Source organism: Molossus molossus, unplaced genomic scaffold (genome assembly GCF_014108415.1).
Source record: "Molossus molossus isolate mMolMol1 unplaced genomic scaffold, mMolMol1.p scaffold_m16_p_11, whole genome shotgun sequence".
Taxonomy (NCBI): domain Eukaryota; kingdom Metazoa; phylum Chordata; class Mammalia; order Chiroptera; family Molossidae; genus Molossus; species Molossus molossus.
Window position 1 is genome coordinate 55,303,864 of NW_023425346.1, and position 20,899 is coordinate 55,324,762.

Here is a 20,899-nt window from a genome sequence, read left to right on the forward strand (position 1 = left end):
CTTCCTACCTGTTCACTTTTTTAGGTATCACCTCTCCATGGTCTCTTTACAAGACAACTGAATCAAGCCCATTATTAGAGGATTTTCATTGGAGAACCAGTGAAATCTAAAAATTTTAGTCCAGAAAAAGATAATAATGAAGACAATAATGAGGTACGAATCTACTGGTGGACAGCTGCCCACCAGACACAAATAGCCAATGATGTAACACCCCAAGTGTTAAGAGTTTAAACTAGCGGGTACAGAAGTCAACTGGATTTTTGTAAAATAACTAGTGCCTTCACAGCAGAGCACAACTGTGAGATTTAAAAAAAGGTGTTTTGGTGTTTTCTTGTTTGTTTTTGTTGCTGTGGCTGATTTTTTTTTTTTTTTTTTTAAGGACTAAAAGCAAAGAGTGTTAAGGTTACTACTAATTAGGGTTAAGATGGTGAATTAATCAAATAATTTCTATTACATGGTCCTTTCCCTGCTGACCTTTTTCTTTCCTCACCACTCAGCTCTGCCTTAATTCTCACTCGGCCACTTTGTCTCTCTGGCATCCGCCTGACCCACCGACTTGTGTGCTCACTTTCTCAAAATCATTTTGAGCCATTTTAATGTTTATTAATTAAAAGACATTTCACTCATTTTCTTGACATTCTAATAATATACATACTGATTTTTAGTTAATACAGAATCTAGCGTTCAAGAGATCGAAATCCCTTTGACCCCCTTGGACACCTGTGGTAATCTCCCAGGTAAAGATGGTCCACATTTCTCCCTCCCCCACACTCTCTCTCTCTCCTCTTTGAGCCTCTTTTTGCCCTATTTGGTACTAAGAAGAAAAAAAATATTTCACTCACTTTGGTATCAACATTGTTCATTGAATGATAGCTTCTCAGCATTTAGGTTTTTTGTGGTAATACCTATAAATTTTATTCCAGCAGTTGTCTTACCCTCAACAGTCCTGTTAGTCTTTGTTCTTTATATGACCTTTAATTCATTCCTGGCAAAATGCATTTTGTAACTCACTTTACAAAGTCTCTTCACCTCTTCACATAAAAAGAAAAATCAAATGGCATCTTCTTTATAATTTCAAAAGTCATAGAATTATAGACCTTATCAGGACCCAAGAGATCATCTAACCCCTAATCCTCATTTTACATGTAAGGAAATTAAGACACAGAGAACTCAGTCAGACCTAGAATTAGACCCTGGAACTCGTAAAACATGTTCCAATATTCTGTCTCGTAGACCTATGGCTTATTTTCACCTGAAACTTTCATTTTACCATAATCTCAATAAATTAATAAGTAAACATTATCACCTTGAATCTATACTTTGCTTTGTGAGGACTTCCTTATGAAATTCCTGACACCATAAAACAAAAAAAAAACGCTTCCAAAATTATTATGCATTTGTTTTATGGCCCAACTGTTCATGAGGACAATACAATATATTGTCATCCGCTGGTAAGAATATTTATAGTCACTGACTATGACCCATAGATCAGCCTCTTACGGGTTGATAATTTACAAGAATTTGGGTGTAAATGTGTATTTATTTACATTTCCATGGCCTCATCTACTGCAAAGAATTTTTTGCATGAGTTTTCAGCCCATGGATCAGTTACGACCATTCAAAGGCAGACTCCCACTGACCCATCGGCTGACCCTCAGAGCTTTCCCGATGGTAAGCAGCTCCTTTCTCTGAGCCATATTTTTTGTTTGGAATCCACAGCCTCTGAGCTAGCTGTGCAGCAGAGAGACACCCTTTCTGCACACTGCTCACAAGCAATGGGAGATAGTAAAATATTTTAGTAAGCAAATAAATAACACATTCATGTGAAACTGTAGGGGGAAACAATTAAGCTAAAATCGCCATATAAAGTTTCCAGTGAGGTGACCCTCTAGCTTTCCAAGCAACGTGGATTTTTGTCAGATAGGCTTTGGGAAGGGAGACAGGGATCATTCTATCAACATCCTCAGAGATCAAAGCACCGAATGTCTTGATCTCCCTGATTCTTATTAAAAGTTTTCCTTGATTCCCTGGCTGGGTGTCCTGTTCTCAACAGACCGAGGTAGTATCAGTGGTTCTGATGCTGTTACCTGGCCCTTTTAATTAACCTGGGGACTGAAGCCATGTTCTGTCTGTGAAGAGAGACACCATTTATGTTGGCACCACAAAGAATAAAAAGAAAATTGTTAGTAACTAAGCTTTAGAAAAAGTATTCTTTTACCCGATTTAACTCATTTGCATGCAATTTACTCTTAATTCCATTTACAGAGTCAGAGGAAATCTCAATACGTACAGACAAAAAAAAAAAAAAGTTTATGAACATAATAAAAGTAAGAAAATTGAACAGTGAATAATTTTATGCATTGATTATTAAGTTCTTCTTTCTGTAATTGATCAAGGACTCAGCCCCTGCCACGGAGTACTCACTGACCACAAAGGGAGGTTAGATAGTGTGATACAAAACACATTATATAAATCTCTGCATTACATAAACAGAACTAAAATCGTATCCCCTCTTTCTGTGGTAGAGAAATCTAACTTAGTAAATCAGGAAGATTATTTAGTTTCTCATTCAGAGAAAACCTGCAATGTTTCCACTGTGTACTATGCTTTAATAATTTAGGTCCAAAAATATGTTTTCCTCCTGTATTTGTCACTAAAGTCTGAGCTTCAATCTTATTACCTTTTTAAAGGCCAATGCTCTGCTCTTTATCCATCTTGCTATTCTATTCCATAACTACTATTAAGCTCAACTTTCCTCTTTTAAAATGCCTTCTTCTGTTCATCTACCACCCAGGCTGCAGATGAAATCTCCATGAATTTACAATTGTAAAGAATTCCATTTACCAAAGAGCAAGAAACAAGTCATCTTTAATGCATTGGGCTTTTTGTAATTATACAACACATTATTTTACTTTTAGAGAAAAAGGAAATAATATCTTAACGTTCACGTTATGCCATGCAATAAAAGTAACTCATAACTTTTCTTCATATTCAACCAAGTTTTCTACGAGAACTTCTTCCTGGCTATTTAAATATGTTTAAACTAATGGTTTTCTGTAATTTGTCTTTTTTTCTTTGGAAACATACCGTGCCATTGTCAGTTTTTAAAGAGAAGCAATTTTCTGACTTTTGAGATTGAGAAGGTCAAGGAAAAATTACTGCTGTTGAAAACCCATAATTAAATAGAAAATGCAGCTGCACTTATGAGAAACTAAAATTAAGTTTATTCTATTAATACTAGACTCTGAAATGCTATTTGAATTTTTGGTTAAGGTTCATTTAGAGCTATGCCTTATCTGTACTCTATATTTGCTGATTATTTTTAATAAGTAACATGTAGGAATACAATAGTTGTATTCTTATGGACAGACATTTCTGATCACGTTTCTCCTTAAAATATAATTATCAGAAGTATTTTTTTAATGAACTAGTGAAATATTTTTGTCAATTTGCATTTATTTTATTGTGATTATTTTGAATAAATATATGTTCTCCTAAATGTTAAAACTGTATGTTCAAGAAATATATTTTAAGCACTAAACTTTATGATCACTCTACATAAAGGCTGGCATTTTAGAAAATAAAATAATAAAACTTTTTTATTCATTTTTATTAATTTTTTTAAATGGAGTATATACTTTATTTCATTAAATAATATTCATAAAGGAGAGTTTACTAACAATATAAGATGACTGTGAATTTATAAGACCACCAGATCTATTTTCTGATTACAGCTCCTGTATGAGCAAGTCATCAAATTAGGTTACATTTAAAGAGTTAAGATATTTTGTATAAACACAAGCCTAATAAATAAATACAACCATTTAGAACAATTTAAAAAGTCATAATATTTGTCACTGCTTAATTTTAATGGTACATTTTTAACAAATCAAGATAAACACCCTTTAACCTCCCTTACAAAACTCTTGGATTAAAATCTGAATAACATTTACATAAAATTAGGTATAATGTGAAAGCCTTATTAAAGCAACTGTACATGTACTATAAAATTATTTATGTGTGCAAATAGTTGTGCTCTCCATTTAAAAGCTGAAGCTGGATGTCAGAATATACTTAAATGTTTGCTATCTCCTTATTCATAAAGCTTATGTTTTACGTAAGTATATTGTAAGTAGCACACTAATGTAAAAAATAATAATTGACTGCAAATATATCTGAAAACTTAAGCTTTGAATCTTACTTCTGTGTTGGGAAAAAAACCTTTTTCCTGAAAAAGAATGTTCTGGTTTGGGTTTTGCTTTTGTTTAGAATTGTTTTAAACACATCTTCAGCCAATGTGTGGATTTCTGTGGGGCTACAGACCTACGATACTCCAAAACGACAGTGCAGCGGCCGGGGGAGGGATAGGTAGAAAAATATACTTTTCAGCTACTACAGATTTCTGGAAAGAAAAGTACTCCGAAGTGCTAAAAGTACATGGTCTGAGGGGGGAAATTACAGTAGAACGGGGCCCTGAACGAACCTATTCTTCTTTGACATTTCAGTTCAGGCCTGTTACCTGTTTTGTTTGGTCATTTCTGCTCATTTGTGAATGTGCTAAGGCTCTTGGAATTCTATTTTCCAGATGCTGATATTCCACAGAGAGAAGGAAAACTGATCCATGAAGCTGCTATTTGCATAAAATGCAGAAGCATCTGTCACAGGCTCCTTCCTGGTTGAGTTTGGCATCTCGGGACTGTGAAACTGGTCGGCCTGAGCATTAGGTCCCATGAGGGCAAAGACAGTCCCCAGTGGGGCTGGCATCAAGGGGCAGGGTGAGAACTCACTCAGTTCACAATCAGCATATGGACAATTATAGTTTTGATAGGATGATGACACAACAGGCCCTCTCTCTCTCTCTCCCCCTCCCTCTCTCTCTCTCTCTCTCTCACACACACACACACACACACACACACACAATACACATAGCACAGGTTTAGCCCCAGAACCACTGTAATAGACATTTCTCTGTGTGTTGTATCAAGGTCATGATGAATTAATCATCATCATGTATATTGTTGCGTTGCACAGAGGGTGGAAATTTTAAGGAAAGGTTGGGATTTTCCATAGGCTTTTATTTTAGTGGGGATTTTTGCTTTCTTTGGTTTGGTTTTATCTTGTCCTCTCCTGTGTCTAATTAAAATCCTGTGATTATGGGTATCTTTGTGCCCACTTCACACACACACACACACACACACACACACACACAAAGAAAATTGCTTCTAGTGCTAAAGTAAACTGTAAAATCACGATGGATCAAATAAACTTTAAAGGGGTACATTTTGGTTTCATTCTTCTTCCACACTTATTTGCACCTGACATGCACACCAACAATTGTAAGTGTCAAGGTCTGTGACCGGGGATGTCTGTCAACTGTCTGTAAAAGTCCATTGCCACATTATTGCAGAACGCTAGGCACAATTCTCCACAAGAACGAATATAAACCAACGCAGCACCACCATTATTTGCAATATTTTCTGAGTATATTTTAAATATCTCTCAAAGTGTCTGCTGTAATAATGCTGTTTATGGAACACGTTTTGGTCTAGTCTAACCTTCGCTTTTCCATGCCAACAGTCACCGGCCCTTGCTTCCTGTGGAGAGAGTCAGCACAGCCTCTCAGACAGGACGTCGTGAGTAAATGGCACCGAGAAGCAGGCGCAGTCACCAGCTCACAAATTCAGACTTTGGAGTAATGACAGTTCTTGACGACAAACGGGGATCATTGGACTGAAAGTTTCTCTGATGCAAGTTCATCAGTCAGCAGTAATCAGATAGGAGGCTGCTTTGAAACTTTTCTGATTCATAAATAATATAGTAGTTTACAAAGAGGAAGTTTGTGGGAAGCAGCAGTAAACAGTCTCGCAATCCATCTGTTATTATGGAATCCAGAAGAGCTGAATCAGGATCCACGTTGTTTATGATAAAAAAAGATGCTTGGGAAATGTTGCTGAAATAATTATTAACCAAAAATGTCATGTTTTCACTTTTTAGAAGTCTGAGTCGTATGGGATGCCATGAAATGCACCCACCTGTGTGGATAAACGCAGGAAATTCACCTGGATTAATTATTTAATAGAATACCAAATGCACTTTTTAAAAAAGTTATCACATGGCAGAATGTATCCTTGTTCTTTCTTTATTGATTAATTTTCAAAGTTCTTTTCAAAGACTTTCTTAAGCATTGTGTGATTTTTAAGGATGTAGCTTTAGCGTCTCATATAGAATGTGATTAAATTCAGTATTTAGTACATGGAATTAAAGTAACAAAAGCCAAAATGTTCTACATTTCCATTTTCTGACCTGAACCTCACCCTGCTTTTACGTCGCCACACACACACACACACACACACACACACACACACACACAGTTACAAGGAAGCTTTTATGTGAGAGTTTCACTCTTTTAGCCCCTTTAGGTCCAGCAATGATTCCCCAAGTCTAACTTGTTTGATACTCATTTAATATTTTACAAGTTTGGAAAGAAAATACCAAGAAATATATTAATGCAAAGGCATTTCAACAGTGAGGCACGTTTTATTTCAGACTTACTCTAAATGAGAGCAAAATGTTTTTTTCTCTTATAGCTTTTTGTCCGAACCGTGATGATGATAATTCTGCCACAGCAAAGTAAGCGCCGCAGCTGCATAACGTGCTGATTCCCGCCGAACCAGAGGTGTGTGACATCCTGAGACAATTAGCAACACAAACGTGTCTCTAGATTTTCAGTACTACTAACTTAGAGATGCAATACAATTGTCTGCCACATATCTTTAATCAGCTAGAAACAGATTTTGCTATTATAGGGAAAATGAACTAAAAACCCCAACCAAAGCCAAACGCCGCTGTGGATGTAACTGCACCGGTCGTGAGGTACATCGCAGCCTGTGGGTTTAGACCACCTGTCCTGTACCACCTTCCTCGAGTTTCAAATTGCTTTGGAATATATTGTTGTACTTCACAAAAACCCAGATAACAAACTTACACATAATCCTCCTTCGGGTACATTCTGCTGGGCGGCACCATACGGAAACCAGCCAGACGATTTTGTTCCTCGCCCTCCAGACCTAGAGGGATAGCTTCCTGGCAAACGTTGACAATAGTGCCATCTTCTGGCTCTGTGAATAAAGCGAGTCCTACATCCCGCTATTGTCAAACTGCTGGGAGTTTGTTATTTGGAAAATAATCATCTTCAGCCAGGTTTTCAAACACAGTGCTTGCGATTGGGAAGTGTGACGCTGTGCCCTTGTAACTAACACTGGACAGTTTCCTTTGGCATACACAGCTTTGTAGATAGAACACGCCTTGTCCCTCGCTGCTGAAGTACATGAATGCGTTTCCACTCTCGTTTTTAAATGTCTGGTAGTTTACTTCACACTTAGCCTGTGTCCACCTATTCATCCCACCCTAAGAATTGTTTCTCTGTACACGGTGCTACGTGTGGGTCTCTGCCACTTCGGCTGTGGGGTCACACCAGCTGCATAGGCGACATGTATTTGGAGCTAATTTTATCCTTCAATTTTTACTCTCCTTTTCTCGCATTTCTTTTTCCCTACATTCTCATGGCTCCTCATTGAAACCACCGTTACATTATTCTGCTGTCACCCAAATTAGTAAAATTGAACAATCAGTAACATGTACATGAATCACTAGAATTGCTTTAAAAATCTTTATTGCCATAAAATGCTAGCTGTTGTTGATGAACGTTGAAGAAAAGCTACATCTTTTCATGTACATTCGGCAACATATAAATAACCAAAATAGTAATGTCTCTTTCAACCTTTCAATATGTTCAGCAGAGTTAAACACCAAATGGAGTAATTGGTAACATGCGAGGAAAATTCTGCGTCTTCATAATGATTTAAAGTCTACCGTGGAAAGAGGGAGAGCAGTGCTTTGGACAAGGTGATCAACAGACACTGCTTGAAAGCTGATTTGGTGACCAGGAGGAACAGGGCACAGGAAACGCAGTGAATGAAATACAATGTTACAGAAAGGAGGGCAGAGCCTGTGTAAATGTTCTAACCAAATGAGCGCACAAAGGACACTTGTGCTTTTGTTCTTCTTTTAAAGGAAAAGTTGTGTTTTTAAATACTGAGCTTGTCAAATTTTAATCAGGGAGATAGATGAGTGACAGGAGGAGCAGTAAATGTTGAGAAAATGTAAGCAGGCCAAAAAGAAACAAGTGAAAATGAGGAACAAAAGCGTGCACATGGAGGTGAGGGGTGTCTGGAGGAAATGCAGGGAGAGGAGGTGAGGGCGGGGCCCCAGGAACTAGACTAGAGACGCTATTTAACCTCCTGCTGGAAAAAAAAGAAAAAGGAACCATCATCAGCACACCAACTGTTCCTGAGGCTTTTATGATTCAAAGGAATGTTCTATCCAGACCAAAAATGAGGGACACACACAAGGCAGGTTTGAGGGTCCACTGACCAGACTCCAAGGGCAAAGGAATGCAGAAGGCTCCTGTGGAGAGTGTGACTCCGCCACACCGTGGGACCCCGTGCTTACCTACTTACCTCTGCTTCACAACCTGGGAGTCGCAGCCTCCCTCCTCAGCTGGGCCAGCAGTTCCCACAGTTTGCACCTTCGATTCACTTGGGGAGCTTTTATACACCCTGATGCCAAGGTAGCACCCACACTGACCACTTTATAAGACTCCCTGGAGTGCGGCAGGCATTCTACATTACAGATCCCCAGATCCTTGCAATGTGCACTCAAATTTAGAAACCACTAAACCAGATTAAAAATCTCCCCAAGGACAGATTTAGTGTCTTTTGTTAACCTTAGGGTATTAAGTAGGTCCTAACACACCTTTCTTAAGTGGAGGTAACAAAAATTAACTTGTTAACTTTCTACTTTTGTGTGTGTTTCGGGGTCATGGGTTTTCATTCCAAACCCATTCTTCTTCTCCTGGACTGCAGAGCCCAACATTTCAGCTTCCTGCTCCTACAACCTGGTACAAGCTACTCGGAGCCCCTCCGCTTTGTCTCCCAGTCTGTGAAGTGGGCTTGATCATAAAGCTGTTGAAAGGATTAAGTGAGATAATGCGAGCAAATCCCCCAGCTTAGAGCCTGCCAAATACCGTGCTCCCAAAATGTCAGCCTTATTATTATCCACTTGTTCACTAGTTAATTCCCTGCTGGCACAAAGGGTTTTCTGAAAGTCTTTTGTGAAAGAGTCAGGAACTTGATCATAGTAGCCTGCAAAGGGTTAAGTCCAAGAGACAGGGTGAGGAGCTTCTTTCAAATCCGAAGGCAACTGCACACCTTATCCTTTACCAGATTAAAGAATTTGAGATTTGGAACTTGACCAGTGACAATCCATCAGGTGTTTGGAGAAACGGGAACAGGCTCCGAGGGAGGGAATGTTAGAGGCGTGTATAGAGAGCAGTGCAGACCCTTGGGACACCTCTGACATCCCAATAGGGAGTCGCTATCAGCCATGACAGTTATGTCAAGTGCTTATCAGGTCTGAGGCAGTGGGTGTAACAGGATTGCCCTTAGGAAGTGCCCAGAACGCCCCAGACCACAAGTCTGGACACTCAGATAAGGACTCCATCTGGACAGGGTTATGAGCCGGACCGCTGCCTGTCGTGGGCTATAAGAACTCAGAGCCCCAACCACCCACGCTGGAGCGTGGTCATGCTCTGAGCGCTGGGGGACTTCCACTCCACCAGACACCTGCCACCAAGACGGCTGCGTGGCTGGAGACCCCCGCCTCTCCACCCGCAGACACCCCAGCCGGGGCTGCTCCGCTCACGTCCATCACACAAACCCCTGCCCTCTGCGTGCATCCTGCCTGTGACTGTCGGCTTATTGGGGGGGCGTCCCCTAAGAAACCTGGTATTGTGGAAAGAAACAAACGCGTGCGACTCCTTTCGGGGATGCTCCCCTGCTCACTAAAGGCAACAACCAAGCCGAGGGCCTCACTCATTCCTGTTCCGCAGCCAAGCCCCGTGAGCCTGGGCAAGCCCAGCCAGACGCCTGCTGTCCACCGGCCCCAGCAAAGGCAGCTCCGGGAAAGCAGTGCGGATGGGAGCTGCTCCAGGAGGCCGCCTTCGGACGCACTCAGGGCGGCCCGCGCGGAGGCCTCGCCCTGTGTCCGGGTGGCCAGAACTCTTTTTGAAATAACAGCACCCCCTGGAAACAGGAGTCCCTGGGGCCGGGCCCTGCCGGCCTCGGGGCTCCAGTCTCGCGATCCCGTGCCAGTGGTGCTCCCTCCGGCAAAGGACTGAGTTACTGCATCTAACCGAGGGGCGGGCACGGAGCAGGAGTGTTGGGACAGGGCTGCGGGGCAGCGGGAACCACACTGTGAGCAAGACGAATGCTCATAATTGAGTTAAATGTATTATCTTTAAGCATTGAAGTCTGAAAGGCAAATTAACCTAGGCCGCCCTGGAAAACCATTACGGCAGGGTAAAAAGCAGTTCGCTCTGGGTAGGAAGGGTTTCATCAAAGGCCAGGAAAGCTAGATGATTGGCCATTATGTGTAAATTGGAATCTGTTTTCACAATAATCAACTTGTTAATTTTCAATGAAATTATTTCAAAGATATTTTAGCATTTCCTGAACTCTCCTTATTTGCCTCTATGCTTTTCTCTCACCAGATGGACATAATGTCAATGTTTAAAAGGAAGTATTTATGCCTTTCTTTCAGCAGCTAATTACTACCTGTCAGGCAGTCGAAGATCGCGGGCCAGCCGGAGCGAGTACAATGTGTCGCCTTTCAAGGCAGAAATTCACTTATTCAACAAACGTACATTGAGCATGTGTGGTGTGTTCAGTGGTGGGTTCACTCGAAGCCAGTCAATAAACACACCCAGACAGAAGGCAGACCCCTGTTCTGTATTAAATTTACACAAATAAAGAGCGAAGTTGTTATGAGCTGAACTGTGTCTCCCAAATGCATCTGTAAAAGCCCTGACCTCGGCACCCGGAGTGGGACTGTGTTCACGGGGAGGTCTCTAAAGAGGTAGTGAAGTTCAAACAGGCCTTAAGGATGGGCTCTGACCCAGTCTGACCGATGTCCTCCTAAGAAGAAAGTCTGGGCACACAAAGGGACACCAGGGCTGCGTGCACACAGAGGAATGGCTGAGTGAGGACGCTGAGGGGGCCACCCGCCAGCCGAGGAGAGAGGCCTCAGGACAAACCAGCACCTTGACCTGGGACTTCCAGCCTCCAGAACTGTAAGAAAATACATTTCTGTTGTTTAAGCTGCCAGTCAGTGGCAGCCCTCGCAAACTAATACACAAGCCAAGTGGTTACCGACAAAATGCCTGGGTCTTCCTCCTCATCTACTGCAAACTCCAGTTCCTTCAGATACCATTTTGTGTCCTCTTCTTTCCAGAATTCTCAGCCCTAAATTAGCCCCTTGAACCCTCTGGACAAAGATTCACTAGGCTTTGCTTCTAACAAAGAAGTTTGCGCGTGGGGGTATGCCCATGACCAATAACTGTTTCTTAGCGAGTTACAAAGAAATGCTTTAAAAAGTATGTGACAACTTGTTACATTCTCTCAATTCCCTTTAGAGTGAGGACAATAAAGTAAAACTTCATTATATCATGGAATATAATTGGCACAAAAGACTACTACATGTATGTTGAAAGATTCATTCTGCCTGGATCCAGTACACTGTCATATTTCTGGAAAGTCGTTTGACACGAATCAGTCTAAAACGTAAAACAAGCAGGTGCATAATATATTGCCCAGAATAAAATAAACATGGCTTCACTTTTAAGTGCCAGAGTTTATTTCGTCCTTTAAATCTCCTTTTGCTGCTGCACATTTGACATGGAGGCCTGGCGCCCTCTTGTGTTCACATTGGGACAGGTTTGGTGGTGGAATTTTTTAGCAATTCACCCCACAGCAGTTATCATTCATTCAATCCCTCAAAATCGCAAGAGAACACTCAATAAAAATCAAATTCTCCTCCTCTGTGTGAATTATACCAGTTATAAAAATATTACATGGTTAAAATATATATTGTTATATAATTTCAAATAAACATTTCTCTACCCATTAGAATCTCTGGGGATTTGCGCTCTCTGTAGATGACTATAAACAAAAACTATTTCTTTTGCTTTTATAGATAACAGGTACTCATATGGATTTATTGAGTCTTCAAAATTTTAGTTTTAAAATGTCTCTTTTCCAAGTAATTATTTTAATTTATGATTTTTTACTCAGACTTTCACTGAAAATATCACACAAAATACTTTTACAAATTAATTTATAAAGTATGCTAGCTGAAGTGACTATATAAGTACGATTTTGCTAGAGATACCAACTGTTAATGCCACTATTGCTATTTCGTTAAAAAATGAATAAATATAAGGAAATTGCCAAAACATGACCTCATGCAGACTAGTTTAAAAAATTGACAGTGACTGTACAAAAGGTGACCTTGCACATTAAAGTTAAGTTCCCCAATTCAGAGCTAAAAGGCATTCACCTTGGTTATTTCCTTGTTTGGTGTATTTATACAATGTGAATTGGCATCTATATCACAAACTGTCTGAGCCTAACCCTATTCCTCATTGCTAAAATTTAGTTCAGGTGGCATACATCAAAATCTAACCACCCGATTTATATTTACATCGAAATCTAACCACTTGATTTATATTTACTCTGAGCTCAGATATATAACCGTGCGTGTCTGGAGCCTGGGCTCTATTTTCCTAAGGCCATCATTAAACTCCCTAAGTAAATTCACTAAACTCAACCCCAAGGGCGAGAAGACTGGCAAACTGACAAATAAAAGCTATTTAAGAAGCTTCCAGGAGATGCAAAGGCAAAGTAATACCATATAAGTCACAGGAGAGACTGACAACCACGAAGAGCAAAGAGAAGCCATTAGGAGCTGATATCAGCAGAGGCTGATATGAAGCTTAATACGAACAACTGACATAAAAGTAGAGAGCGAGGTTTTCTATCACAACTCTGCCAAGTACCAGTAGGGACTTTGGTCAGACCTGGTTGTTCCCAGACTCTCAGTATCACCACCAGTAAAATGGGGATAATTCTTACTTTATCAATTATTCATGAGCTGGTACATAATAAATACTCAGGGAAAAGGGGACAAGCAAAGAGCTACAGTGATTCATCAATGCAGTTCAGATAGTTAAAGCAGACCTAGAAGGAATTACACTAATAATTCCTTCATTCTTGGGACTGTCTTTATGTTTCAGACCCTGAGAGTTAGTCTGAAATCAGAGGTAAGTTCAAAATTATCAAGACAGACCTAGAAAGTTGCGGTTTGCATTTTGGAGGACAAGCCACCAGGACAACAGTCCTAGGTCATTTCTTCATCCCCCGAGACACACACACACACACTGCTTTCTGCACTTTGTAAGTCAGATATTGTAATACAGATATCATCCTCACAGGATGCCAACCTCACCATTTTTTAAAATCATCTTTTCTGATTAAAACAAACAGGAACATGTGAGGATCTTATTTAATAACTATTTCCCTTCCCTTCCTTCCCTGTTCTCCCCCCACCCCACTCCTTTGCTCCCAGACAGGAGTTCTGGCCAACTATTTTAATCATTCAATTTTTCACCATCTGGATAAACAATTACTAATGCAAATGACAGGTACCCAAAAGTAGAGGGCATTCCAGTGGGCCTAAATTAAAAGAGGGTTGTTGAATCCCCAACTCTGTGTTGGCAACTCTAAAAACCATGCTCATTCCAGGCTAGAATGGATTCCTCCTCCTCAGAGTGTCATAAAGCTTTACTCCTGGCTTTATTAACATTAAAGTTGGATAGTATTTGTAAAGTTCTAGCTGAGTATCACCAAGAGCCCCTTGAGGGTAGGAACCATGTCCTTTCATCTCATTTGCATTTGCAAGGGCACAGAGAAATGCCATAGAAAGCCTGCGAGGTTTGGGGAAAAGGCCTGGGCAGCAAACCCCACATCCTGGCTAAGGCAGCTGGGTGGGCCTGTACCCCTGGAGCAAGTCGGTACACTGCTCTGAGTTTTGATTTCCTCCCTTGTACAGTAGGTTAACAGAATCCTTGTATCTCTCAAGATAGATGAGATCAAATAAAACAATGTGATATACATGAAATCTAATCTTAAACCACACAGCAACAAAAAAGCACCCTAGTTTGCCAGTACATAATAGGAGCCCAACACAAATATATAAGCTCGTCAAATGATATGACACACCAGAATTCCCACTTCTGTGGGGAAACACAGAAAGAAAGGTGTTGATGGTAAATTTTATATGTCAGTTTGGTGAGGCTCTGGTGCTCAGGTGTTTGGTCAAACACCAGGCTGCATGTTGCTGTGAAGGTATTTCTAAGATGTGATTCACATTAAATCCGTAAACTTTGAGTAAAGCACATTACCCTCCGTAATGTGGGTGAGCCTCGTCCAATCAGTTGAAGGCTTAAGAGCACAGACCCAGTGTCTCAAAGAAACAATGCTCAAGACTGAAACACAGAACCCTGCTTGCTGCCCTGCAGAATCCAGACTCGAGATTCAACATCAACCTCTGCCTGATTTTCTAGCCTGCCGACTGCCCTATAGATTTTTAACTTGCCATCCCACAATCCCATAAGCCAATTCCTTAAAATAAATCACTTTTTCTCATCTATATCCCTGACTAATACTTTTTTCGTGAGGAAGAACAAAGTTGGGGGAATTTAGCCTATAGGTTGATTTTTTAATGGGTGCAGGTAGTGGGAGACAGATTTGGGTTTAGCATCTATTGATTCACTTGATGAGTGTATATTAAATACCACATACTGAGCTAACATTTATGAACACTTTCTGTATTCCGGGCACTCTTATGAGGGCTTTCCAAACATCGATTCATGGGAGCCTCAAAGCAGGTAAGAGCTAATAGAATCCCTATTTTGTGCAAGAGAAAACTAAATCACAGGGACAACCTACTCAAGGAAACACAAAATAGAGATGAGACTAGGCACTTAGTTACAGAGACATCAGTGTGACCACCACCCCTGGGCACTGGAGTTCGTGGTGGCTCAGGCCTTCGGGGGAGAGGGGGGCAAGCAGACTCGATGTGCCCTGTGACCCATCCGGACAAGATGGAGCATCGATGCAGGGACCACAGATGCAAGGTGCCTAATGGAAACAAGAAGAAACATCCGATGTCTCCTGACCTATCCCAGCAGGAGGGGAATCATGACTTTTGACAAGTAAGATAGTTAGGGAAAAGACGAAAAAAGAAGCATTTATGAGACGTGGAAGAAAATGGATGTGGGAGATACACTCAGATATGGTGGAAACAATACACACCTATTGTGATGGTTAATTTTATGTGTCCACTTGGCTGGGAAACAGTGCCCAGATATGTGGTCAGACGTTATTCTGAATGTTCCTGTGAGGCTGTCTTTGGATGAGATTAATATTTAAATCAGAGGATTTTGAATAAAGCAGACTGCCCTTTGTAGCATGGGTGGGCCTCATCCCAGCAGCCGAAGGCCTGCATAGAACACAAAGACTGGCCTCCTGCAGCAATGAATTCCATGAATTCTGCAATAAAGAGCTTTTGGGTTTGATTTGTAACACTGGCTCCTCTGGGTCTCTAGCTTGCTGACCCACCCTGCAAATTTTGGACTTGCCAGGTTGCATAATTGCATGAGCCAATTTACTAAAATTAATCTTTTTACACACACACACACACGCGCACACACACACGCACACGTTCTCCCCTGGAGAACCCTAACTAATATACACACACATTCTATGTATTTTACATATATGTGTTTACATATATAATGTTATATATATTTTAGATGATAGATAATATTTCTATGTACTATGTATTTCTGAGAGAGTCAGGCACACAGTACCCTTAAGAAAGAGGTAGGACCTACTGTTCCAGAAAGGCAGGTGTTAAAGAGGACCGAGGAGTAACGCCATCCCCAGGCCTGGATAAGACTGTGGCCTGGGACCACCCACCTTGACGGAACGTGCGCTCCCACAGCTCACTGTCAGTCAGTTTCCCCGGCTCCTCCGGCTCATCACGACACTGAAACCTGCCCTCCTCCCTGCCCTCACTGTCACTCCTCAGTCTTTATCCCCCTTGCTTGGCAGTTGCCTCCCTGGTGGCCTGAATCCAGCCCCCGTCTCGGCATCCTTCCCAGCAGTCCAACCACCACCCTTCTCCGGAGGAACTGCATCACCTCATCCTCTGCTTCGATCCTTTGGGTGGTTGCCTTGGTGCCCCCTCTTTGCCACTGGCATTCTTTCAACACATAACCACTTCCATTTCCTTAGCCACATCCTGTTGTTTCCCACTCCACACCTTTGCATAAGTGGCTGCTTCCTCTGGCATGGGCTCCCCTTGTCCGCTCAGCATCTCTTGTCCATCCGGCATGAACATTGCCTCCGCTGGGAAGCCTTCCCTCCCACGGCTGCAGTGACACTCATCACTGCCCCCGCTGGGACTTCTTCACATCGCGCCCTATTACAAAGGTCAGTCCCTTCCTGTTCATCTTTGCCTACAGAGCATGTGGTTCCAACGCCTGGCACACAGTTGGCCTCCCTTAGAGATCACCGATCCAAGTGGGTTTAATGCCCTGGGTGCCAAGTGCAAGCTGCTGTCCTGACTACCGACCAGGGGCAGGGCTGCAGGGCATAGGGAGGGTCTGGGCATATCCCCGGCTGGAGCCCAAGGAAAGATACCACATTTCTCTTTGAGGAGTGGTCAGGACACCTATCTAGTGATCTGGTGACTCTGCCTAGGACATGATCTCTGAGGGCTGTAAAGAGATGGGGAATAGGGGTTGTGGAAGAGGACAGAGTGAAAGAGGGTAAGATGGTATGAACTCATGGAGGGGGCGATGAGGAAGAAGAGTGTGAGGATGAGAACGAGAATAATGATGATGACAGCGCAGCCTGGGGTCTGGCTGGTAGGACAGTGCAGTGGCCATACAAGCTAGGAAGATGCCCAAGGTCATGATGGCAGAAAGTTCTTTATTTTCCAAAAGTTTCTGGATCAGTGTGAGAACCAGGAACTCAAAGCTCCTGGAATAATCGCTACATCCTCAGTATATGGTCAGCTTCCAGCTTTATAACTGCTCCATGATGGCATGAATAATGCAAGACATCTTTGGAAAAGAATACCACCTGCTGTAAAATGTGCAAACTCTGAACTTGGGACAATTTGGTCAGTAGGTCAGAGAATCTGGCAGAGAGTTTTCCCTGGAAACGATGTGACCGCCGATGCTCACCGGTGGTCTGAGACGGCCCAGCCCATCACGGGAGCACTTAGAGAGGCGAGGAGGGGCCTTCGCGCTGGTCTCTGGAGCAGCACCTCGATAAGATAACCGGCAAGGCCTGCGCAGCCTCTGTCGGGCTCCCTGGGGAAGGGGCTGTGAAGGGTGTATTAGAAACAGGATGGCAAGCCAGCTCCCCCACAAGAGTGGTTGAACCCAAAAGGCCAGCTGCAGGGCCCTGGATGTTTCCTTTGGAGGGTTGTTCCCCTGTCAGATCCTGCCCCAGGGGCACCCCCCAGTGACCGGCAGCTAGCCAGGCGACCTTCCAAACTGACTTCTCGCCCCACTTCAACATCCACCTTCAGAGTCCTGCATCCCCACCGAAACAGAAATCTAACGGTTTCATTTTCAACGTATTGGATGGATGGAGCACCGCAACATTCCTTACTTATAAGTATGTGATAAAATGCGTATGTAATATGAAGCATATCTTATATTGTCCTTACACATCATGCCGAGTAGTTGTGGAGACAGTTCTCATTTGGTAATAGCTGTCAGCATCACGCAGTCAGTGTGCATGTTCTGGGGAGTCCCCCGCCCTGCACAGTGCTGGTGGCCATGTGTCCCTCCCCCGCCTGGCTGGCTCCCGTCTCTGCCATTGGCGCACAGCTGCAGGGACTGCTCTGGGTTTGAGGAGGCTGTCCCCAGGGGCGGTGTCTGAATTGGGGGTGATTCTAATCCACCCTCTTTGGGGAATATGCTCTTTTCTCCTCACTTCCTGAGAGTCACTGGTGCAGGAGGTGAGACATAGCTGAGGAACACAAGACACTCTCCTCGGGAACCAGTTAGTGAACTTGAGATTCGTTTCTGATCGTGTGAGGACCTCCTTCGCTGGCATTGGAGGGCTCACCGTGAAAATGGGCATATTGAAGACGTTCGTGAGAAGTATGAAGGTGCAATATTTCCTTTCAGAAGAGGGGAAAGGTACAGGCGGAGTGCATTACATCAGGCAAGAAGCGAGCAAGAGACGTGATACACTTGGCACAACCATCCTGCAGCCTGTTGGCTGCTATGTGTGTCCTTTGGTTCAAGTTCTGCCTTTTGGAAAAATACCAAACCAGCCTTGCATTTTCTGTGTGACAGCCTTCTGAATATTTGACGTTGTTTATTGTATCTTCAGGGTAAAACACCCCCTAGTTCATTTATTCTGCCTTTGTTCAATAAATATTTAATTGAATTCTTAAAAAAATAATGGTGACAGCAACAATAACAATAATAAGTGGAACTGAAATAGAATGAATGCTGGCTGCTCAGGAAAGTGGGAAGAGACAGGGGATAAGTGAACCCAACTGGAGACACTTGTATTGATGGGAAATCAAGTACCAACAAGTGGAGAAAAGAAGAAACTGGTGAAATGCTTTTTTTCCTAATCAACAGCATGTCTTCAAATTGAAAAAAAAAAAAATTGCTATTGATTTTATTTTATACCCATAGAAAAATTTCTTTGAAGATTCCTTCTAATGGAATCTTGAATGGTTTTTCATGGCTGCCAACATTAGTTATGTTGTTTACCATAATTTTCCTTTTAGGAAACACTCCTAGAAAATTCTTCAGAATCTGGTCATGAAAACAAAGCCTTAAATTATTTAAAATTAATATGAAAGTAGAAAGTAAGAACATTAAAGAAAACACCAAAGAGGAAATTAAATTCAATATTTCTTCACGTAACTATAACAAACCTTAATAAAAGGATGACTTACAAAATCAATAATCTGTCTCTTCCTTGCCTGTAGAACCAAATTGGATAAAAACTGAAGCCAAACTTTTTACATTAAGCACAACTGGCATACTAAAATAATTATTTATAAGTACTAACATGTTCATCTTAAACTTCAGATACCAGCATGACTCTCAGACCCGAAAAATGCGCTTGGCCAAGCAAGGAAGCCACTGAAACATGTGGGTTTGGCATCTCGAGTCGAGACCAATCCCTTTGCTATTTGAATTCATTTATTCTTGGCAAAATGGAACTTCCTGTCCCTAAGAAGAAAGATTTTTAAAGTCTAATAAAAATTATTCCAACATTTTCCTGGACTTCAAAAGGCTCTTATGAAACAGCATTTTTAGTTGTTAAATTTATAGAATATGGTGCATAAGGATTACATTTTTTTTATACCTTAAATAAGAAGCAGTTAGGGTGAAGCCAATGGGATGCAGAGTTTGGAGACACTTGGCAAAGAAGAAACCCACGAGGGACCACTGGCCACGGCTGCAGGAAGAGACACCTGGGAGGCGCAGCCCTTTTTCTCACCCGCAAACCCTCCAGCCTACTGCCCAGGGCACCCACCCGAGCGCTCCAAGAAGAAGGCAGGAATGCCGTCCGCTGCCTTTCTGTTACTTGGTTGGCTGTGTCCACCTCGTCCTCTCTTGAAAACCAGCCTCCCAGTTCCCCTTCCGAGAGGCACAGGCTCAGATTCTGTGTAATGACTGTCATTAAGCCTGTTCCAATGATCAAGGGGCAAAAAGGGCCCGGTGGCATCTTCCTCGGCGGGTCACGTCCCCGGGAGAGGAGAGGTCGAGCTTCCTCCCGGTACAGGGTGCGCACGAGCAGGAAGGGCCGGGGCTGAACAGAGAAGCCCGGGAGGTGTGTGAAGCCTCCATGCTCCCCGCGAAGACCAGGCCCAGCCCTTCGGGACGGCCAATCGTGCTGATTATTAATTTTATATTCTGAACGGTGGGTTAGACGAGGCATCTTGGAATTAAGTCCACCCTCTCTCTGCAATATAACAGATCTTTGTTACCCAAGCATTCATTTTTCTGAAGTTGCCACATTGCTTCGGAAAGCAAAAGTCATCATCATCTTAAGTATTTACGAATAAACCTGACCACTGTTAAAATTGCATCCCCGGCTCTAGCAGCCCTTCCGGCTGGGTCCTTCCAACGCTGAAAGTCGAATCTTTGCTCCTCAGTGTTCCCGGAGTCTGCTGTTACTCACACACCAAACCACGTGCTGCCCAGGGACCCACAACAGCTGCGCCAACCGCGGGGAAGGGCTGCACCTGCTGCCTTGGAAGGGGCTGGACGGCGGGGACCAAACGGCCTGTGGCCGCGGGTTATCAGGGAGCACATCGGGCGGCTGAGAAAGACCGAGGAGGGAGACAGAGTGGAGGGGCTACCCAAAGCACTCAGGATGGCCCAGGTATCAGAAACCAAGGCTGATGCCATGAATAACGGGGACAATGACAAAAGATCAAAGGATCTCATTTAAGAGGTTCTCACTGAAAAGTTTAAATAATTCAAATATCAAATAATAAAAATGGCTTTTGGTATTATGGTTAATTATAATAACTTGATTTATAAATGGCATGAGTTCAAAGTCAGAGTTAAAAGGGAAGTTAAAAAGGAAGTTGCAATACAACAAAAGGATAAAGGCAGGATTGATGTTTGCCATTTCACCGAGGAAGGGACATGTATGTGTCTGTGTTTCCATATGTGTATCGGTGTATATATGTGTATGCATATGTATATAAACACACATGTGTTTGGCTGCTGTATTAGCTTAAAAACATATGTGGTGTGTGTGTGTGTGTGTGTGTGTGTGTGTGTGTGTGTGTGTGTTCTGGACAAATAGAAGAGTCCAAAAAATAATTGGTAGTGTACTGAAATAGAAGGAACTGTACCCAGAACAGAAAGCACAATCAGCAT

At 42.4% G+C, this 20,899-nt stretch overlaps 1 pseudogene; it reads left to right on the plus strand.

Annotated features, from left to right (window-relative positions):
* The first annotated feature begins 16,922 nt into the window (after positions 1 to 16,922).
* Positions 16,923 to 19,148, plus strand: LOC118625001 (annotated as a pseudogene).
* Positions 19,149 to 20,899: the final 1,751 nt, after the last annotated feature.